Below are 21,648 nucleotides of genomic sequence, written 5' to 3' on the forward strand. Positions count from 1 at the left end.
TGCAAGAAGAAATCACCCCAATGGAGAAAATGGGGTGAGGGGGGGAAAGACTTTCCAAGAGTGAAATGAACAAACGTACAAAGACAGGAGAGGTCTAAATATAATTAGAAGACAGTGAGAAGGCTAATTGCTAATGTGGAGAACATAGAGAGAGGAAGGTGAGATTTTGTGTTGTTTTTGTTTTTTATTGTGGTTGTGGTTAATTGAACCAGATCCACCATTTCACTTCAGGGGAAGAACCTCTAAATCAACAGTCAACTAGGGTTTACTGAGAACCTACTTAATAAATTATTTAAAATAAAATTTTAAACAAAGCGAGGCACTTTGCTAAGCATTGGACATACAGAGAATATAAAAAAAGAAACAAACCAAGCCAATCCCTGCTTTCAAGAAGCTCACAATCTAATGGTGAAGACAAGGAAACAACTATGTCCTAATAAGATATAGATGGGATAAATTAAGACTCAGGCCTTCAGATTAAGGAGGATGAGGATTCCATTCTCTTTGCAACTTCTGACCTTATAGAATTACCTGAGGCACTAAGAGGTTAAGTACCTGCAGTTCAAATCTAACTTCAGACCTTTTCTAGCTGTGTGATCCTGTGCAAGTCACTTAACCCCAATTGCCTGGCCATTATTTCTCTTTTGTCTCAGAAGGGATAATTCTAAGAAAGAAGATGAGGGTTTAATAGAGAGAGAGAGAGAGAGAGAGAGAGAGAGAGAGAGAGAGAGAGAGAGAGAGAGAGAGAGAGAGAGAAACAGACAGAGGCAGAGAGACAGAGAGAGAAATTCAGTGATTTATAGATGATCACAAAGTCAGTCTGTGTCAAAGATAGGACTTGAACCAAGGTCACACTGATTCTAAAGCCAACTCTTTATATCCAGAATTCTAAGCTACCTTTTCTGGAGATAATAATAGCTCACATTTACATGGTGCCATTAGGTTTGCACAGCACATTATGTAAATTATCTTTTGATCCTCACAGCTACCCTGTCAGGTAGATGCTGTTATTACCCTCATTTTTACAAATGAAGAAACTAAGTCTGAGACAGATTAAGTTACTTGCCCAGGATTTGAACCTTGGTCTTCCTGACACCAAACCCTGCACTCTATCCACTGTAGCACCAGATGTATGGTGGAAAGGCTTGAAAAAGAAGACTGGAAAATTAGGGAGGATTCTCACTAGAGAGACCCTTGAATGTCCTCCTGAGCCTGGCTTATACATGCAAAGTTATTACTTTGATAATGAGTTGCTCTTCTGCATGGCAGCTGAAGACAGATTAATGATAGCAATACCTAGCAAGCAGATTAAACTCTAATTTTTCAAAGTTTTTTCATCATATCTTATCAGATCCCCTTATCCTCAAAACAACCCTAAGAGAAAGAGTTAGAGCCTGGTCTCTCCTTTTGAAAGAGTGACTCACCCAAGTCCACGTATCTGAGAAAGCTAAAATGAAAAGCCACGTCTCCTTCCCCTTGATGGATGCTTTTTCATGATACGGGGCCAACAATGTGACTGATTGAGGTTAGGTAAAAGGAAGACGTATCCTGACAAAGTTATTAATTGATGAAGAGGCTTATAATTGGAAGATGTGCAATATCCTTTTTAAATGTCTTTATCAAATGGAACCAGTCCTCACTGCTTGACTGTGATTTAAAATCAAGTCTCATATGAAGACAAAGGAATGGGATGCATTTTTATCCCTGGGAGTGCTGTCTCTGTTGTCCCCAAAATGTGCCTGGTGAATTTAGACTTCTGGATCTTCAAACATTACTCTCTACCTGGAATGCCTCCCTGCTACTAGTCTCACACTCCCTTCAGACTCTAGTTCAGGTGCCACCTTCTTTTTTACAGGGAAATTTTTTCCTGACCTCCTCAGTACACAGAAATCTCTTTTGAACTTTTACGGATATTTTGCTTAAATCACCCATTTGCTGCTTCTGATTGCTGCCCTCCATTACTATATCTTTTCGTTAATAATAACTCATATTGATGTAGTACTCTAAGATCTGATGAACTTTTTCTAATCTCGTGAGACATCTTCTTTACATTTTATAGCTCTGAAAAGTTGCCTGGAGACGTGGAGTGGTTCAATGACTTGCCCAGGATAAACATCACTGATATGTGTCAAAAAGGAAGCCAAAGCGATGAGAATTCATGATTAGAGGATCCAAGACAATCCCCTAACATCATGAACAATACTCTTGTCTTTCTGATTTCAGAATCAACCAAATGAGAGTAAGCTGTATGATTAAATAAATGTACACTTGTTGAATTTTTTAGTTAAAGCATATCAAGTACAGGAAAAATACAAGAGTGAATAATTCAGGCAAATGAACATAAATGATTGCGGACTGAATGCAAGTATATTGACATGACTAAATAAATCAACAGAATGAACAAAAGAGACCACAGTATATGGAGGTTCAACTAAAGAGAAATATTGGCAACCACATGCCAACAATTATAATCTTCTTTCCTTCTTTTTTTAAATGATGAGCAAAGGGAAGATACTATTTCGTTTTGTCCCCCAATATCTTATGCCTTCATTTATATTTATTACTATTAGTTTAAAAATCTCAACTTTAACTTTCCCCCTAAAAAATGGGGCACAGTGTTCTACATGCAGGAGGCATGCCATAAATGTGTAAATGTATTCATTACAATTCCAATCGCCATAAATAATGGTTCTCTGAATGAATTGGAATGGCCAGTCACCTCCCTTAATGTATCTTTGTGGATCATTGGGTCCTACATGAAGTAGAGAATTTATGAACCCCTTCTTATGTTATTGAGTAAATCCACAGCCATTTCACAAATGACAAATCTTCATTTTAGGAACCTTTGTTTATCATCCCAAATCATATACTCTACAGAAATGCAGAGAAATTAATTTGGAATCAGAAGACCTATATGCAAAATGTTGGGTTTGTCATTACTTGCTGTGTGTTGTTAGTAGGATGATTTTCTCTTTCTGAGCTTCAGTATATTTATATTCACCTATAAAACTTGTCTAATGATTCTTTTATTCTCCATCTCACAAGATAGTTGTAAAAAACGTTTTATAAACCTTAAAATGTCATAGTTGTTATCATTTTGTCAGGAGATGAGAAATCTTTCTCTGACTTTCTGGTTATCGCCAAACCATGCTGCCTGTACTTGGATACTCATCTCCTTCCCCATCACTCAATGGAAAATCAAACTATGCCCCTGTAACCAAATATTATTAACCCTAAGTTCATTGCTTTCCAAATCATTTTTTTTCAATTCATCATTTCAAAAGTCATTTTTTAAAATTCTAAAGGTCCACTGCTTGACTTCCATTTGCAACTTAGACCAAGGTTCAAGTTAGTTACTTAAAAGGAAGGGAGTTATGCCACCCTACCATGGAATTTATTGATGACAGCCCTCTTAAATTAGTTGGAAATGTACAAAGCATGAGATGGGGAGCAGAGTTGAGCAATGAGGAAACACTAAATCAAACACCGCCAAAGAAAGGAACTGGTTCACTTTTACCTAGAGATATTCTAGCTATGCCTTTTCATTCATTTGGATCAAAGACATTTCACATGGTACCAAACACCTTGAACCTTGAAGTCTATTACAGGAGGTGGATTTAGCAGATGTATAATCAAGAGAGTCACCTTCCTGCAGTGTTTACATAAAACAGGCAAATCATTCTCCAATGGTCACCCTCTGATAACAAGGAACACCAACCCCAATGTAAGCTTCAGTTCAATTTAGCAGATTGCCAAAGACTTTGGGTTGCTGTGGGGGGTAGGAGAGACTCTTTGGAACCTTTTATTTACATCTATGATGATCAGGCACCTGCCCACTCTGTATGCCCCTCTTGGCTAAGGCTGTGTGTGTGTGTGTGTGTGTGTGTGTGTGTGTGTGTGTGTGTGTGTGTGTACATGTTTCCATTGCCTACAGCGAGTGAAAAAACTAAACAGTGTAATGCAGCACCTGGGAGTGTTTTTATAACTCTGAGTGGGGTAGAGAGCTCATGTCAAGATTACAAGCCATCTGCAGATCTAATTAAATGAGGCTCCAACAGGCTGAGGCCATTAAAAAGACATAACTCAATCAGAACACTTCCTTCTGATTTTCCTGTGTGGGCAAAATACCAAATTAAACCATGGCCTTTGGGCTCATTCAGATTTGTTCTTCTATTTCTTTTGTTTTCTTTTGCCCACAGACCCCACACCGTACAGACTGTACCAAAGACAATTTCACCTTCTCCTCCCCTTGAGCCTCTACTCTTAGCAGATAACCAGAAAAATAGCCTCATTCTTGTTTGTGGGAGTAGAAATGGAGGCAGAAGGTATTGCCTATTAACGACCTTCTTTAAAGATTTTCCATCGAAATATGATACCCAAAAGAACCTTTAACACCAGGTCAGTTCTCTCTAGGATAGACCTTAGCTTTCACCATCTGTTCCTTCAGTAGACAGCACAATAGGGCCCCTCTTCCTCCTTAAATTGGCATGAAAATGATGGAATGATTTTATTGCCTGAACTCAGCAATTGCAGGTAGCCATATTGAAATGATCCTTCTTAGTTCAGGAATCCCTCTGAAAATAGATTGAAATCCTGGAGTGGATGAGGTCTAGGCTTAAATCCTGGTAGGATCCTAGTGAGAGACTTTGGGTTAAAGAGCTGCCCTTGAAGCCAGAACACCTTCACGTACATAGTAGGCACTTAATTAATGTTGATTGATTGAAATCCCACATCTGACACATACTAGACAACAATTTAATCTCTCATGTTCTAGTCCAGAGGTGTCAAACAAAGGGCTGTATGTATGTGCCCCATTACACTCCCATTTGCAACCTATATCAATTAAGATGTAGTTCCCTTATGATTTTAACATGGTAATATATTAATTTAAAAAGACATAAATGTTTATGGTTTTCTAAGTCAATTTGTGGGCTGGAGAGGTCCATATGGACATTTTAATAGCCCCTCTTTCTATCTGACACCACTAATCTAGACAAAATTTTAATTGTAGAAAAGGAGCAATTGATAGAAAGAATTTCCTCATATGATATCTCCCCATATCAAGGAAATCACAGGTTGAGTCCCTGTCCCAGTGACTTTCTGAAGTAAAATTAAATTAGACATTCGTTTTGCTCCTTTCTTTGAGAGTCTGGGCTTTCAGAAACAATGGAGACTCAGAAATGCAAAATATTATTGAGTTTCCATTATTTTACTGAGAACTTGAAATATAGTCAGTCCTTTATGTATGAAGCTTTGTTGAGAATTGATCCGAAGTATAAAATTTTGTCATTGATTCTATCCCTTTGAGTTTTTATTTCAAGGGTTCTTAATCATTTTTGTGTCATGAACCCCTTTCAGTAATCTTGTGAAATCTATATATGCCTTCCCAGAATGTTTCTAAATGCACAAAGTAAAATGCAAGTATTATAAAGAAAATGAATTATATTGCTCTAGTTGCTCCCCCTCTCCATATATACATACATACATACATATATATAGTGAACGTATATATGCATAATATTATAGATAGATAGATAGATAGATAGATAGATAGATAGATAGATAGATAGATAGATAGATAGATAGATAGATAGTAAAGTTTATGACCCTATATTGAGATTTGGTATTCAATTATTTCAGTTGTGTCTGACTCTTACTGACCCTATGTGGAATTTTATTGGCAAAGACAATGGAGTATTTTGCCATTTCCTCATTTGATAGATGAGGAACTGAAGCCAATAAGGATATGTGACTTGCCCAGGGTCCCACAACAAATGTATCTGAGGCCATATTTGAATTCATAAAGATGAATCTTCTGACTTCAGTCTAGCACTCTATCTACTGTGCCACTTGGCTGCCATATTATATTAAGAAACCCTGCTTTAACCAATCTGTGATTTCACTAGTCTCAATATTCCTTCCTCTGATGGAGATTATTGCGTCTCCATTATCCTGAGAGATTCTTATCTATATTTTCCCCCATAAAACCTTCAGAATGGCACGTATGCTGTGGAGGTTTTCCTCTGGTTCTTTTAATAACTCAAGAGCATCAGTGTAGCAATCAAGCCTTCTACTGCTGTTTCCCATTCTCACTATACTGGTCTCCCCCCTGTCCCAGTTACACACATTCTCCATGACATTTTTATGCCTTTTCAGCACAAGTCAAAGGCAGTGAAGTGGCTGGGTCTGAAGTCAGGAAGATTCATCTTCCTGAGTTCAAATCTGGTCTCAGACACTTACTAGCTATGTGACCTTGGGCAAGTCACTTAACCCTGTTTGCCTCAATTTCTTCCTATGCAAAATGAGCTGGAGAAGGAAATGGCAAACCACTCCAGAATCTTTGTCAAGAAAATTCCAGATGGAGTCACAAAGAATCAGATAAGACTGAGAAGGCTGAACAACAACAAAAAACCTACCATCCTTCATCATATGTTCAAGCCAATTTATACCTACTGGTTCTTCCCATTGCTTTTTGAGTTGCTCATGCTTTCAGGTCTTCTATGACTATGGTATCATGTTATTCATAGCTGTGTAGCACTAGTGTGAAAATATTAATGTAAAAGAGATTGGTTTTGTGTAGTTTAAGGTTATTAAAAGTGCCAAGATGTGATACAGTCTCATTTCCTCCCGCTATTCAGTTCTGGGTCTGGCTCATTATCTAGTTCCACCAGCTGTCTAAAATATGTAATATAAAACCTAGGGCTCAGGAGTTGGGATTCCTTATCCTACTAATTAGGCTCAGGACTCATAGAACCCAGATTCAATCTTGTGGATGCTTACCCCACAAAGGGAGGAAATATGGCTTTTCTTATGCTCTCTGAAACACTCTACTTCCACTCAGAATAAAACTCCAGTGAAAATCCCTTAAACCTAGTTTAGGTCTGGCTAATGTCTGGCTAATCCTCCCCAGAGACTGACAGCAAAACCTTTTCAAGAAAGTGCTCAAGTGTACAATGGAGATAAAGTACAGAAGCTTTATTTATTTATTTCCTCCATGACAAAATAAATGCTTAAAATACCAAAGATTCAATGATGAATACTTAAAAACACGAAACAGGAATATGTAGCTACTATGCTCTCCTAGAAAGTGGATACTTAAAGCATCAAAACATAAAACACTTGGTGAGATAGATCCATTTTTTAAAAAATCGTTTCATTTCTACCAGGTGGAGGCAGCTGGTGGTGGTGCATTGGGCTTGGAGTTGAAAATGTCTAAGTTCAAATCTGGCATCAAACACTAGCTGTAGGATCCTTAACCTCCATTTGCCTTGGTTTCTTCAAGTGTAAAATAAGGAAAATAATAGCGCCTACTTCTCAACATTGTTGTGAGGATCAAATGAAAAGCACTTAGCCCACTTCCTGACACATCACAGATTCTACCTAAATACTCATTCCCTTCTCTTTCCCCCTAATGTTACTATATCTCTGATATATCTCTTATCTCCATTCATACTGCTATCATCCTCATCACCTCTCATATGGACTATTGCAATAGTCTTTTAATTGATTTCCTTCTCAAGAGAAATTTTTAAATATGAAAAACCAACAAGGGTATGGGGGAGCCATGGGGTTCACAAGTCTCCCCACTCTCATATATTCTCTACTGAGTGGTGAAATTGATTTTCCTAAGGTGTAGAGACATCTATTCATGTCCCTTCTTAGTCAGTAAACTATAGTAACTCCCTATCACTTCCAGAACAAATATAAAGTCCTATATTTGGCATTTAAACTGAAATGAAACATCACACTTTGGTCCCCTTCATACAAGTTCTATGGTTCATCTTTGGGTACAACACTCCATCTTCCATTTCTGTGCTGGTTGTCACTCATCCTTAGAATGTTCTATCCTTTTCCTTTTGCCTCTTGGTTTTTCTGACTTCCTTCATGACTCCACTCAAATTCAGCCTTCTGTAGGAGATGTTTTCTGGCCCCCATTAGTGTCTCCCCTCTGATATTACCTTCCATCTACTCTGTATACATCTTGATGTTTTATCCTGGAACTGACCTCAGAAAGGCATTTATCTGAGAAACTCATTCAAGATCAGTATCTTCTGTGACATCTGGGCATTGGATTTTCCTAATCCTTTCACCTGTAGCATTCTTCTGGTGGTGGTGACCTTTACCTCCAAAGAGGGAAACCTTCTGCACCTACATCCAGGAGCTCCTGACCTTTCAAACTCATGAGATAGGCTAGAAAAAACTACTTTTCAGTTGCTGCTTAGTCATTTCTGCTCATAGAATGAAATATAAAGTTTAAAAAAAAGGAATTAGAGATTTGAGGTCCAGTCTATGGTGTTGGCTAGGCAGCACACACACTTACTTTCCAAGTGTGTATAGCCACTACAACAGCTGCTGGAGATGAGGAGGAATAATGATAAGGAGATGTCCTCTCTTCCAGTAAAAGTTTAAAGGGGAGTCATGAGAAACCAGAAGTTCATAAGAGGAGAAGAAAGACTTTGACAGAGAGTAAATTTGCTCCTCAAAATCTATTGAGTGGGACTCTTGACTCACTGGCAAATTATTACACACACACACACACACACACACACACACACACATACACACACACACACACACACACACACACGCATCCTACTCAATTTCATGGAACAAGAGATCAGCCCCTTGTCTTGTAGGGTTTTCAGCTAGCAGTCAAAACATGTGTTGGTGAAAGTGACCTGGATATAGGCATTCCTGAGATGATCCCCTCAGTCTCATCCCAACAAATGTTCCATGCAGTATGGCCCAAATTCAACCACACGATATAATAGATAGAGAGACTAACATTCAGGATCATATGCATGTCTAATCCACTTAATTTGTTTCCAATTTATTTGGAATTTATTATTTACAATTTATAAATTTATTATTCCGATTCCTTTTTAACTTTGTTAAGATTTCCTAGGGGAGACAATTTCAGTATTCCAGCTAGTAGTTGATGGACCTGAAATTTAAACCCAAGTCCTATGTCTACAAATTCAGTGCTTCCCCACCCCCTGATATGTGTCCCCCACAGCTTCAATAGGTCTTAAGGTCTTTAGGAGCAGTTTTGTAATCTTGGCATCCCTAGCTCCTTGCCTATAGTAGGGACTGAGTAAGTGTTTTTTGAATTCTGAAGACTTAACGACAAAGAATGCTACCCACCTCTAGAGAAAGGACTGCTGGAGTCATATGAGATCAAAACATATGATTTTTTACTTTATTTATGGTTTCATTTGGGGGTCTTTGTTTTATATGAGTATTCCCTTACAACAATGACCAATATGGAAGTATGTTTTGCATGATAATATGTGTCGAACTCAGATCAATTTGGTTTCCATCTCTGGAAGGGGAAAGGGAAGGGAGGGATGAGACCATTTGGATCTTCTAATTTTGGAAAACATATGTTGAAAATTGTTACTAATTGGGAAAATAAAATATCTTAAAAATGTTTGTTGAATTGAGTAGGACTAGATTTACATATAGTATATCAGTATGAATAATGTGCACCCTACTTGTTTCTGCTGTATGCTTATCTCTTAAATGTGCACGCTCTTTAGTGCCTTGGGATACTGGAGAACGTGAAATCACAAAAGCAGTAAAGGAAAAAAAATGACTCAATACAAGCCAAAGGGCAGCATTCTCTCAATTATCCACTTTTTTTTTGACATTTAGAACCAGTTTTGCATTAGGTGAGATAAAAAATGCCTCAGAATTTGATTCCTTCTCAGTTGAATTGGCACATACGCTGAACAAACACACTGCAAAGTAGGACAAGGAGAAGAAAAATGCTTAAAGGGGAAGTGACAAAAAACCTCATTCAGGGAAGGTGTAACCTGAGAGTCATTTTCACCTTATCCAACAGATCTTGACTTTATGAGAAATGTTATTAGTCTCCTCTCTGCAGACTGATGCACAGATGAATGGTTATAACCCTTGGTTGCTATCCTTTGACTATTCAATAACATTTCTCAGCTGTGTTTCTGAATTTCTGTGATACAGGAACAAAATTATTATTTGACATTCTGAATAAGGTGTACATTCATATATATATATTCTTTTTTAAATTTTATTTCCTGGTATACTGTCTCTCCTCACTCTCTCCCCTAATTAAGAGAGCAAAAAAATAAAATTCATCACAGACAGATATAGTAGAGTGAAAAAATTTTAGCATTGTCTATTTCCATAATATACATGTATGTATATAGACATGTTAATATACACATGTATAGATATATATCTGTGAGCATACATGTATATGTGAACACGTTGTTATTGCTATTTATCCTTTTTTTAAGACCAATAACATGAGTGCATGTGAGGTAGAGTTAAATGGGGCAGAATCGGGCAAGATTGTCAGCTTTATTCTCTCCTCTAGAATCATTTGTGTTTGCATATGTTCACATGTATATACATACATACATACACATACGTGTGTGTCTATAGATCAGTCTGTACTCTTGAGTCTACCAATTCTCTATCAAGAGATGGATAGCATCTTTTGTTATGAGTCCTCTGGAATTGTGGCTGGTCATTGTGTTGATCAGAGTTCTTAAATATTTCAAATATTGTCTTTATAATATTGTTGTATAAATTTTTCTCCTGGTTCTGCTTACTTCACTTTACCTCTGTTCATATAAGTCCTCCTAGGTTTCTCTGAAGCTACATCCTTCATCATTTCTTACAGAACAATAGTATTCCATCATATTAATTCACTATAAATCTCCAATAGATGGATATGCCCTCAATTCTCTCTTTTTTTGTATCCACCAAAAGGGTCACTATAATTATTTGTGTACATGTGATATGTTTTAAAGAGTCACTCTTTAAAAATATATTCCTTTGGTTTACTTTGGGCACCCCATATTGTATACATTGGAGAGCTGTCCTTGGACCACCTTAGACATGATTTGGTTCAGCATATAATACCAATTGCACTTTGTAGAATGAGGACCGAAGGAATTATGTGACTGTATGAGGCAGAGCCCTATCTCACTGACCTTGCGTGACCACAAATCAGAAACGGACAAGCAAAACAAACAAAAAAAAGCAAGCCCTATCCTGGAATGTAGAAACAGGACTAACTACATTGTGGGAACCAATAAATAACACTTCCATTAAATTGGACATAAATCAGAATCATAGGATCATAATGTCCTTAGATTTAGAGGAGATTTATGACCTAAAACGTATCTAGTTCTACCACCTTGGAAACTCAGAGCTAAAAAGGACTCTAGTACCATGACAACTTAGCCATGGGTAAGAGGTAAAGACCACTGGTTGGAATTATGTACTATACAAGAGGCATCATGATGGAATGGATAGAGAGCTAGCCTTAGAAGCAGGAAGACGTGTTCAAATGCTGCCTCTGACTCAGTGGTAGCCCTTTTAAAGGGAAAGAGTGATGAATTTACAGTCAAATGACCTGGGTACAAGTTAATAAACATCTCTTATGCTTGGTATTGCATCCAAACTCTGGACCTTACTTGACTGTGGATGACTTTGGGCAAGTCACTTTCCAACTTCCTGAATCTCAATGTCCTCATCTATAAAATGATGGTGGGGCTGTCAGACTATATAATCTTAGCTCCATGATGGAGTCTCTTCCAACTCTAAATCAATGATCCTATACATTCTGTGACCATGGCCATTGGCTTGAACTGTCATTGCCTCAGGCAAAAATCTAAGATTAAAAATTACAGATGAGTTACATTGGTGGAAAGAGTTGATAGATTGAGAATTCCCTAAACGGATGAAATCACAGGTCAAATCTGTTGTTTCCCGGCCATCTCCCTTCACAAGAAAAAAAGAAAGAGCTGTATGTGTAACATTTTTATCCTTCCCATAAAACCAGAAAACAAGAAGTCAAATCTCTTGTTTACTCCATTCCGAATCTGGTGGAAGGAAATCATTAATGATTCAAAAGCCTGAGACCAAAGGAAGAGATTGGACCAGAAGAAAGAATAAGAAAAGATATCCATCATTTCCTGGGCCCAAGGTGACCCATCATCTAAAGGGCATAAGCTTAATCAGTAGGAGTTCAGTATGAAAGTAAACCCAAATCCTGGTAGGAGTCTGAAAGATCCAGACTTCGGAAAAGCTCTCACTGAGTAGTCCCTGAATAAACAAAATGTACAATGCTTAGTTGCATATACCGCTAAATAATTATTAAATATATTCAAAATACATCCAACATAATTTCTAGGATTCAAGGCTGCATGAAGTAGAATTTAAACTGAGTTTTGAAGGAAGCTGGGGTTTTTATGAGGCAGAAGTGGGAAAAGAAATATATTCCAGGCATCAGAGTCAGACACACAAAGCAATGAGCATTGGAGTGTTTTAAAAAGACATCAGAATTCAGATGAATGCAATGATCATTCTTGATTTCAAAGGATGGATAATAGAATATATTCCCTTCCCTTTTAATGAAATGTATCACTAGATATCATAAGAGTTAAATGTGTGATAAGGAAGTCAGAAAAGTTAATGAGATATTTAATTAATAATCAATCAACCTTTATTAAGCACCGACTGTGAGCCATGCATTGTGTTAGGACCTGAGTAGATAGAGAGAAAAAATGAAATGAGGCCTGCCAAAAGAAGATATGACTGTCTAGAATGACAGTCTCCTTGCTCAGGTTACATTTGGAGTATTGGGTTTAATTGGGGGCACCATCTTTTAGGAGGAACATCTTGGAGTCCAATCATGCCCTTAAGATCATGGCATATAAGAATTGGCTCAGAGAACTGAAGAGATTGTAAACTAGAGGAGGCTTCGGAGAGACAAAATTGCTATCTTAATGGATTTGAAGAGGTGTCATTTGGGGGGAAAAAGGATCTCATTTATTCTGGGTACCTCCACAGAATAACACCAAAAGCAAGGCAGTTTCAGAGTTTTTTCGGCAGATTTTGGTTTGATGAGGAGGCAGGGAGGGCAGAGCAATAACAAAACTTCCTAACAATTACATTTTCTCATTCCTCCTCACCAGAAATTTTTAAGCAAAGGCTTTGCTCTTGTTGTTCAGTCACTTCAAGCAGGTTTGATTCTTTGTGACCCCATTTTCTTGGCATAGATACTGGAGTGTTTTATCATTTCCTTCTCGGGCTTGTTTTACAAATGAGAAACCTGAGGCAAAGAGAGTTAAATGACTTGCCCGAGGTCACATGTCAAAAGGATCCTACTCCAGCATCCTTGCCAAGAAAACCCCATGGACAGCTGGGGTTCATGGGGTCACTGCAAAGTTGGACATGACCAAACAATGAACCACAACAGCAACACTATGGGCCAAGCATTTTGCTAGTAGTGGTGAGTCCAAGAAAGGCATAAAGAGTGGGGAGACAATCGTGTAAATAACTAATTACATATGATAGAAATACAGAGTCAATGGAAGTTAATGTCAGAGAGAAGGTGGGAGCATGGGAAGAAAGACCATGAAAAGCCCCTTCCAGATGACAGAACCTGAAGAACTCAGAGGAAGCTAGGAACATCAAGATGGAAAAGTGGGGAGCATTCCGCACATAGGGCACTGCCAGTACAAAGACACGAATATGGGAGATGGAGTGAATTGTTCAAGGAACTGTAAGTAGGCTAGTATGGCTGGGTCCTAGAGTGTGTGGAGGGGAGTAGTGAAGAACTATTTTGTATTCTAAAATAGTTTAGTGTCCAGTTGATATGCAAAGTTAACAGAATTATCAACATGTGTAGCTGGTTTTGCAGCAGTGTGCCTTGAAATCATGGGAAGAGCTATGGATTTGGAATCAAGTGACGAGTTCGAATGCTGTCCTTGGTTTTGACCTTGGATGACCATAGGCAGACTATTACAGCTTCTCTGCATCTTAGTCTTCTTTGTACTATGCCATAGGACACAGGGCACTGGACTTGGAGTCAGAAACACTTGGAGAGACAGACAGACAGACAGACAGACAGACAGATAGAGACAGAGAGAGGAAAGAGATAGAGACAGAAAGAGAGAAAGAGAGAAAGAGAGAAAGAGAGAAAGAAAGAAAGAAAGAAAGAAAGAAAGAAAGAAAGAAAGAAAGAAAGAAAGAAAGAAAGAAAGAAAGAAAGAAAGAAAGAAAGAAAGAAAGAAAGAAAGAAAGAAAGAAAGAAAAGAAAGAAAGAGAGAGAGAAACAGAAAGAGAGAGAGAAAGAGAGAAAGAGAGAAAGAGAGAGAGAAAGAGAGAAAGAGAGAAAGAAAGAAAGAAAGAAAGAAAGAAAGAAAGAAAGAAAGAAAGAAAGAAAGAAAGAAAGAAAGAAAGAAAGAAAGAAAGAAAGAAAGAAAGAAAGAAAGAAAGAAAGAAAGAAAGAAGGGAAGGAAGGAAGGAAGGAAGGAAGGAAGGAAGGAAGGAAGGAAGGAAGGAAGGAAGGAAGGAAGGAAGGAAGGAAGGAAGGAAGGAAGGAAGGAAGGAAGGAAGGAAGGAAGGAAGAGACAGAGAGAGAGAGGTGTATTTTAGATGTGGGGAGGTAAAAAGGCAACTGGATTCAATATATGAACTTAAGAATAGTACATACAATGCGACTAGGACATCAGATCTCTTCCTCTTAACATTGAGTCATGACAATAGGACTTTGATAGCAAAAAGAGAAAGCCCTACCATCTCCTTTTTATTTCTAAGCATGGATTGTGCCCAAGAAAAATCCCAAGCCTTTCATTTACTTCCTCTGTCATATAACCGCACACAGGAGAAAACAAAAACTGCTGCTGATGCTGCATCTGACTTCACTTAGCCAAAGACATTTCCACCAAAGCCAAGCAGTGAAGAATGGGACAGTGACTTTCCCTGGTGTCCTAGAAATGTATAAAGTGGTATTCTGACTAAAATCAGTGTAATTCCAACAAACTAAAATAAAGCTCATACAGCCCCAAATGGAATTAGATTTTAATGTTGGGACTGAGCTGCAAGAATCACAAATACACAATGTTATCAGCATTTTCCTTGCTGAATTCTTACCCAATGACCACCTATTTGCTTTTTTCTCAGGCTATCTCACTGATTATCTGTAAGTAACTGGATCAAATCTTTGTTCCCCTTAACTGACACAGAAAAGACTAGAAATAAAAAATAAATCTAAAAAACTAAAAAAGGAGCTGTTTTTTCCCTCTCTTGTCTCCAACTTGTATATATGCACCAAACTACCCACTAGGACCTTGGTTGACATATTCCATGTTTAACTATGTGTTTAATATTTACAGGTCATTTTATCCCCATCTACATTAAGAATTTTTGCTATGTATCATAAATGCAAACTGACTTACAAGGCTTTTCGATATATGGCTTGCAGGCATTGTATTTTCATAACCCTGTCTAATATTTTCCAAGGTTTTATAACTTTATTAATTTTTTTCAACTGCCATGGAGATGCCATCACCATGGTAACAGTGTTATTCCCTGAACCCTATTTTCCAGCTTCTTTGGCTTCGCTGAAGTGGTGCCTTTTTTCCATTAAGTTTCCGGGTCCATAAAGTCATCATTAAGGTGATAATCCAGCACCATTACTGGTTGTAGTTGGAATAGTGAGAGAAAATTTACCCTCCGGCCATTTCATATAATTATGGGGCACAGTCTCATGTGAGAGTAAAATGCCTTAAATCCCACTTTCCCTGCTCCTCCCTTTAAGGTACATAGTAGAAGAAAAATCTCTCCTTGCTACTAAAACTAAGCTTGGAGAAAAATAGCTCTCCTAAACTATGTTGGTCTGAATGACAAATAACATGCTTTTTTTCCTATATCTTTTCCTACCTGTGCTAGGTCTAGAGACATCAAGGAAAGTGTAATTAACCAATTAGAGGTAAGAAAGTTAGCATCTTCCTTATCACCACATGACTATAATTGGTACCCCAAGTTGTGTGGGTTCTGGGCTCCAGGACAGTCACCAAGGACTAAGTCACAACCATCCCTTTGCATCTTGGAAGAGACAAGGTGACACAGAATAAGCAAGCTTGGATGTATTGTGATCTCCATCTCAGATCTTATTAAATTATTATTCTAAGTGTTAGAATATAACATAGGGGCAGAGGAAGTTGAGTTGTGCATCCAAGAAGAGATCTAGATAGTCCATGGACCCTTAGATGTTGTTAATTGGGACTTCATTATTTTTTTTCTGAAGAGGACAAATGATATCATGAAGATGATGTCTTGACTTTGGAGAGTATAGAATTGTTTTTCTAGACCCAGCACAAAGACCCAATCTGGTTCTGTAATTTCTGTTTATGCTCTATAGATTCTGAGGCTAAACCAAATGAGTCTAACCTCTCTTCCATATTTTTTTTTTTATCTTTGATCCAACAAGAAAACTGCCTGTGGTTAGTGAATCCCACAGAAACAGCCTAGGGTTGGATGTCTGATATTCTCCAACTGAACCCAATCTTCTCCACCAATAAAATGATGCCCAGGGGAAGAAATCAGTATAGAGCAATATAATATCTCTTTTGTCTTAGAGGGGGAAGGTTCCTGAAATTTTAACTAAATAGCTAAATCATTATCCTTTCAGATTACTTGAATATTAAATAGATATAAAAAACATCTATTGGGGGCAGTTAGGTGGATCAGTGGATTGAGAGTCAGGCACAGAGCTGGGAGGTCCTGGGTTCAAATCTGACCTCAGACACTTCCTGGCTGTGTGACTCATTGCCTTAAAAAAAAAAACCCCATCTATTATCAGTATATGGCACTTTTGTGTGTGAGAAATACCTTCTAATTCAATTCAATACTGTGGACACCAAAGACCTAGATGTCTTTCCATCTTGAATAGTTAAACCAGGGAGCTAATAAAGTAATATAGAATAATAATTAGAGGAATGATCCTAGAATCAAGAAGACCTGCCTATAATACATGTTCACTGTGAGAGAATAGGTAAGTTCACTTCATCCCTCAGGGCCGCCCCCTAATAAGTCTCTCAGAGTTAAAGGTACAGAGAAGTTGCCATTCTGTATCACTGGAGTCTTTCTATATTAGCTCCACCTTATATTGATGGAATGGTATGTGTAGACTTAAAAAGAAAAATTCCATGGGTTCAGAAAATGCTGGGTTTGGAGGTAAAAGATCTAGGCTAAATTCCAGGTCTGCTATTTACTATTTATGAAACCTTGATCAAGGGCAAGAGAAGGGAAGAAACATTTATTAAGTGCCTACTGTTTGCCAGGCACTGTGCTTGACACTTTACAAATATAATCCCATTTTATCTTCACCCTGGGAGGCAGGTGTTAATTATCCTCATTTTACAGTGGAGGAAAGTGAGACAGAGAGTAAGGATAAATTATATCTAAGATAATACAGCTAGTCAAGTGTAAGATATGATTTGACTTCAGGTCTTCCTAACTGCAGACCCAGCCTTCTCTTTACTATCCCACCTACCTGTCACAAAGCTGCTTAAATTGCTGGACCTCAGCACTTTTGTCCATAAATGGATTTGTTAGAATAGATGATCTCTGCGTTTCCTTAAATCTTTAAACCTATGATCCTATGAGCAGTTCATAAGTTGTTTTCTTCTAGGATTAAAATCGGGGACCATTACCAGCCGCTGCTCAGACTCCATTGGCCATAAAGCGTAGAGGATCCATTTGAAACCAACACTGCTAATGGGAAAACAAGTCAAAGCTTCTTGTCTGCTGAGAGGGGGCCAGGAATGTCACCTTGCATTGGAAGGTCAGCACATTAGCTGCCAGGAAAAGCCCTCACAGCTAGGATAAAGATGTTTACAAATGATTGTGTGGAGGCCAAAGGCTGAGGAATGTAATGCTAATGGGCATTGGTGTCCTAGGTAGGCGTGCAAGCAAATCCCCCACCTGGTGACCTGCCTGTACTTCAGACTTGGCAACAGACCCAGTGAGGGTGCAGTGCATTTCCTTACACGGTTGTTATAAGAATCACACGAGGTACCAGAAGCTCTAGGTAAAATTTAGAGAACTATGTGCACAAGAGTAAACGACATGTATCAAGAGAGTTTACCCTATCGTAGACTCTCTATAAACTCTGCCTATAGTCTACACTATAGTATACCTCTATATAAACTCTGTATATAATATAAACTCTGTATATAGTTTACACTAGAATAAACTCTGCATATACTCTGTAGATAGTTTATAATATACTCTTTATATAAACTATGTCTATGATACAAACTACATATGTAGTTCCCACTATAATATACTCTTTATATAAACTATGTATATAATATAAACTGTATATAGTGTATACTATAATATACTCTTCATATACTGTGTATATAGTTTATAACATATTCTTTATATAAACTGTATACAGTTTACACTATAATATGCTCTCTATATAAACTATGTATATAATATAAACTGTATATAGTGTATACTATAATATACTCTTCATATACTATGTATATAGTTTATAACATATTCTTTATATAAACTGTATACAGTTTACACTATAATATGCTCTCTATATAAACTATGTATATAATATAAACTGTATATAGTGTATACTATAATATACTCTTCATATACTATGTATATAGTTTATAATATACTCTTTATATAAACTCTGTATAAAATATAAACTATATATAGTTTATACTATAATATACTCTTTATATAAATTATTTATATAGTTTCTAATATATTCTCTATATATACTATATATATAGTTTACACTATAATATACACTTTATATGAACTCTGTATACAGTTTACACTATAATATACTCTTTATATAAATTATGTATATAATATAAACTCTGTATCTAGTTTATACTATAATATACTCTTCATGTACTCTGAATATAGTTTGTAATATACTCTTTATATGAAGTCTGTATACAACTTACACTATAATATGCTCTATGTAAACTATGTATATAATATAAACTCTGTATATAGTATACACTATATTATACTCTTTATATAAACTATGTCTATGATATAAACTATATATGTAATTCCCACTATAATATACTCTTCATAGAAACTCTATATATAATATAAACTCTGTATACAGTTTACAATATAATATACTCTCTATAAACTATATATATAGTTCTCACTATAATATACTCTTTATATAAACTATGTATATATTATAAACTCTATATATAGTCTATGCTGTAATATACTCTTCATATACATTATATATATATATTTTATAATATATTCTCGATATAAACTACATATAGTTTATACTATAATATGCTTTCTATATAAACTATGTACATGGTTTATAATATACTTTTAATATATATTTTGTATATAGTTTGTTGTCTATATAAACTATACATATAGTTTATACTATAATATATTCTATATTTAAACTATATATGCAGCTTATAATATATTCCATATATAAACTATAGCTTATACTATAAATATACTCTTTATATAAATTATGTATATAGTGTATAACATCTATATAATTGAAGTATATAGTTTATGCTATAATATACACTATATAAAACTATATACAAAAATATCTTATAATATATTCTACATGTAAACTATGTATATCGTCTATACTATAATATACTCTCTATATATATACTCTGTATATAGTTTACAATATAATATAATCTATAAACTATATATATCATTTCTTCATATACATATATATAACTACTATTGTTAACTTGTTCTCATTGTTTGAAAGTTTGAAAATGATTTAAGGAAAACGTTCTTAACTTGGAATTTATGAAATTTTAAAAAATCTGATAAATATATTTCAATATAATCTAGTTTCCTTCATAATACTATGGATTTTTTATTCACTTAAAAATATTATTCTGAAAAGGAATCCAGAGGTCTCACCAGATTGCCCAGAATCACTGGTATAAAAAGGACTGAGGATCACTGGTCCAAGGACAAGTTATTATTCTGCTATAATTATTGTATATTTAAGATCCTTCAGAGTATTAGGCAAATGGATAAAATGGCTGCTTTTTTTAATTGAGTGAGAGAATTGGGGTGTAAGCTCATGTTCTCCAGGTTCATTAAAATATCTTTGGGACAATTTCATTTCCAGCAGAAGGGATTACAGAGATGGTATAAATCTCATCCCATTCTCACTTAAAAAAAAAAAAAATCTTCAGGTAGGTCTCTAAATTTTAGAAGCTTTGAATTCTAAATGGAGATGCGAGATTATGAGCAACTGGCATGATGGTATCTATTAAAAACTTTGTTCTATACTTATCTACATTGAGAGAAAGAACTGTAGAATTAGAAATGCAGAAGAAAGACATCATTTATCACTGGTTTCTATGACTATATGATTTGGGGTTGTGGTTTTTACTCTATTACAAATATGCATAATATGGAAATGGGTATCAAGTGATAATATACATATAACCAAGGGGAATTGCTTGTCAGCTCCAGGGTGGGGGGAAAAGGGAGAGAGAGAAAATGAATCATGTAACCGTGGAAAAATATTTTAAAATTTAATAAAAAAATAAAATCTTTGTTCTAAAATTTTTATGGATCAATGTAATGTCCAGGAAATTGTTGACAAAAGTCCTGTCTGTAATAATGTTTTTTACCCAGTATCAATTACTCATTGATTTCAGAGTTTGTATTGCTAATACAGGGATTCATCAACTATCTCTAAGGGATAATTTTTTAAAAAATTTTACATTTTCTGGGATACAATTTTAACCAATTGATTTTGTGTTTCTAGGAATCTGGTAAGAGTTATAGTTTTTTTCAGCCTGCCAAGATATATTGCATAGTATACTCTTCATTGAACAATCTGCATTGTCCAGTAAGTCCAGTTTCCTTAAAGATAATTTCTCTGTAATTTTAGTTAGCAATGACTTGCTCCTGAATGGTTAATATAAAATCTACTGTTTCTATAAGTAAATCTATAGTCACTCATTTGAAGCTTATTTATCAAGTTATGGTTACTTAAGTTTATGTGCATATCACCTATAGAAATCCTTTTGATTTCATTCTTGGTTCTTTCACTCTTTGGCACTGTCTAAAGATAAACCACTTTTGATTACATTCAACAAATCCAGGGGCATATAATTATTGTATTAAATTACTCTTGCTCTGTAAAGCACTGTGAAATTCCCAAAGTATTTCCATACATTTTAACTGGATTATTCTGTGATCTATGGATATTCATCAATCCTCTTCCTAAATTTGGTGGAAGAAGCATTGTGATCTTTTTATACCTTCTCTGGGAGTGATGAGTCCTATGTTTCATTAACATTATGTGGCTTTTTCACTGGGACGCTTTTAGAATTATGGTTATCCACTTTATTATGTCAGAAGTATATATCAACTGGCATTATACATGAATGAATAAATGAATGAATGAATGAATGAATAAGTATTTATTAATCATTTAGCATGCACTGAGCACTGGAAAGATAAATAGAAAAACAAGATGATCTCAGCTCTCAAGGAGCTCAAATTATAGTGGGGACAACACAGATGGTGGTTTTAGCTGCAAGTCAGATGGAAAGGTCTGGTGGTCCTTAGTGTGCAGAAGCAACCCAGATGGCAATTCATTTAATCTAATGTTATTTCCACTGCCGTATCTATTTTTTATATTGAATCATTTGACATTGCCAAGCTGGTGTAGGGAATAGTGTTCTCTAGGGTCTTGGACTTTCCTGGAGGGAAGGGGATTCACCCTTGGTGGTAGTGTGGCATGCCCCTTTTCCACAAAGGTGATGGCTGTGGAAGCTAGTTTAGAATCAGAACTAG

Source organism: Monodelphis domestica, chromosome 5 (assembly GCF_027887165.1).
Source record: "Monodelphis domestica isolate mMonDom1 chromosome 5, mMonDom1.pri, whole genome shotgun sequence".
NCBI classification, from domain to species: domain Eukaryota; kingdom Metazoa; phylum Chordata; class Mammalia; order Didelphimorphia; family Didelphidae; genus Monodelphis; species Monodelphis domestica.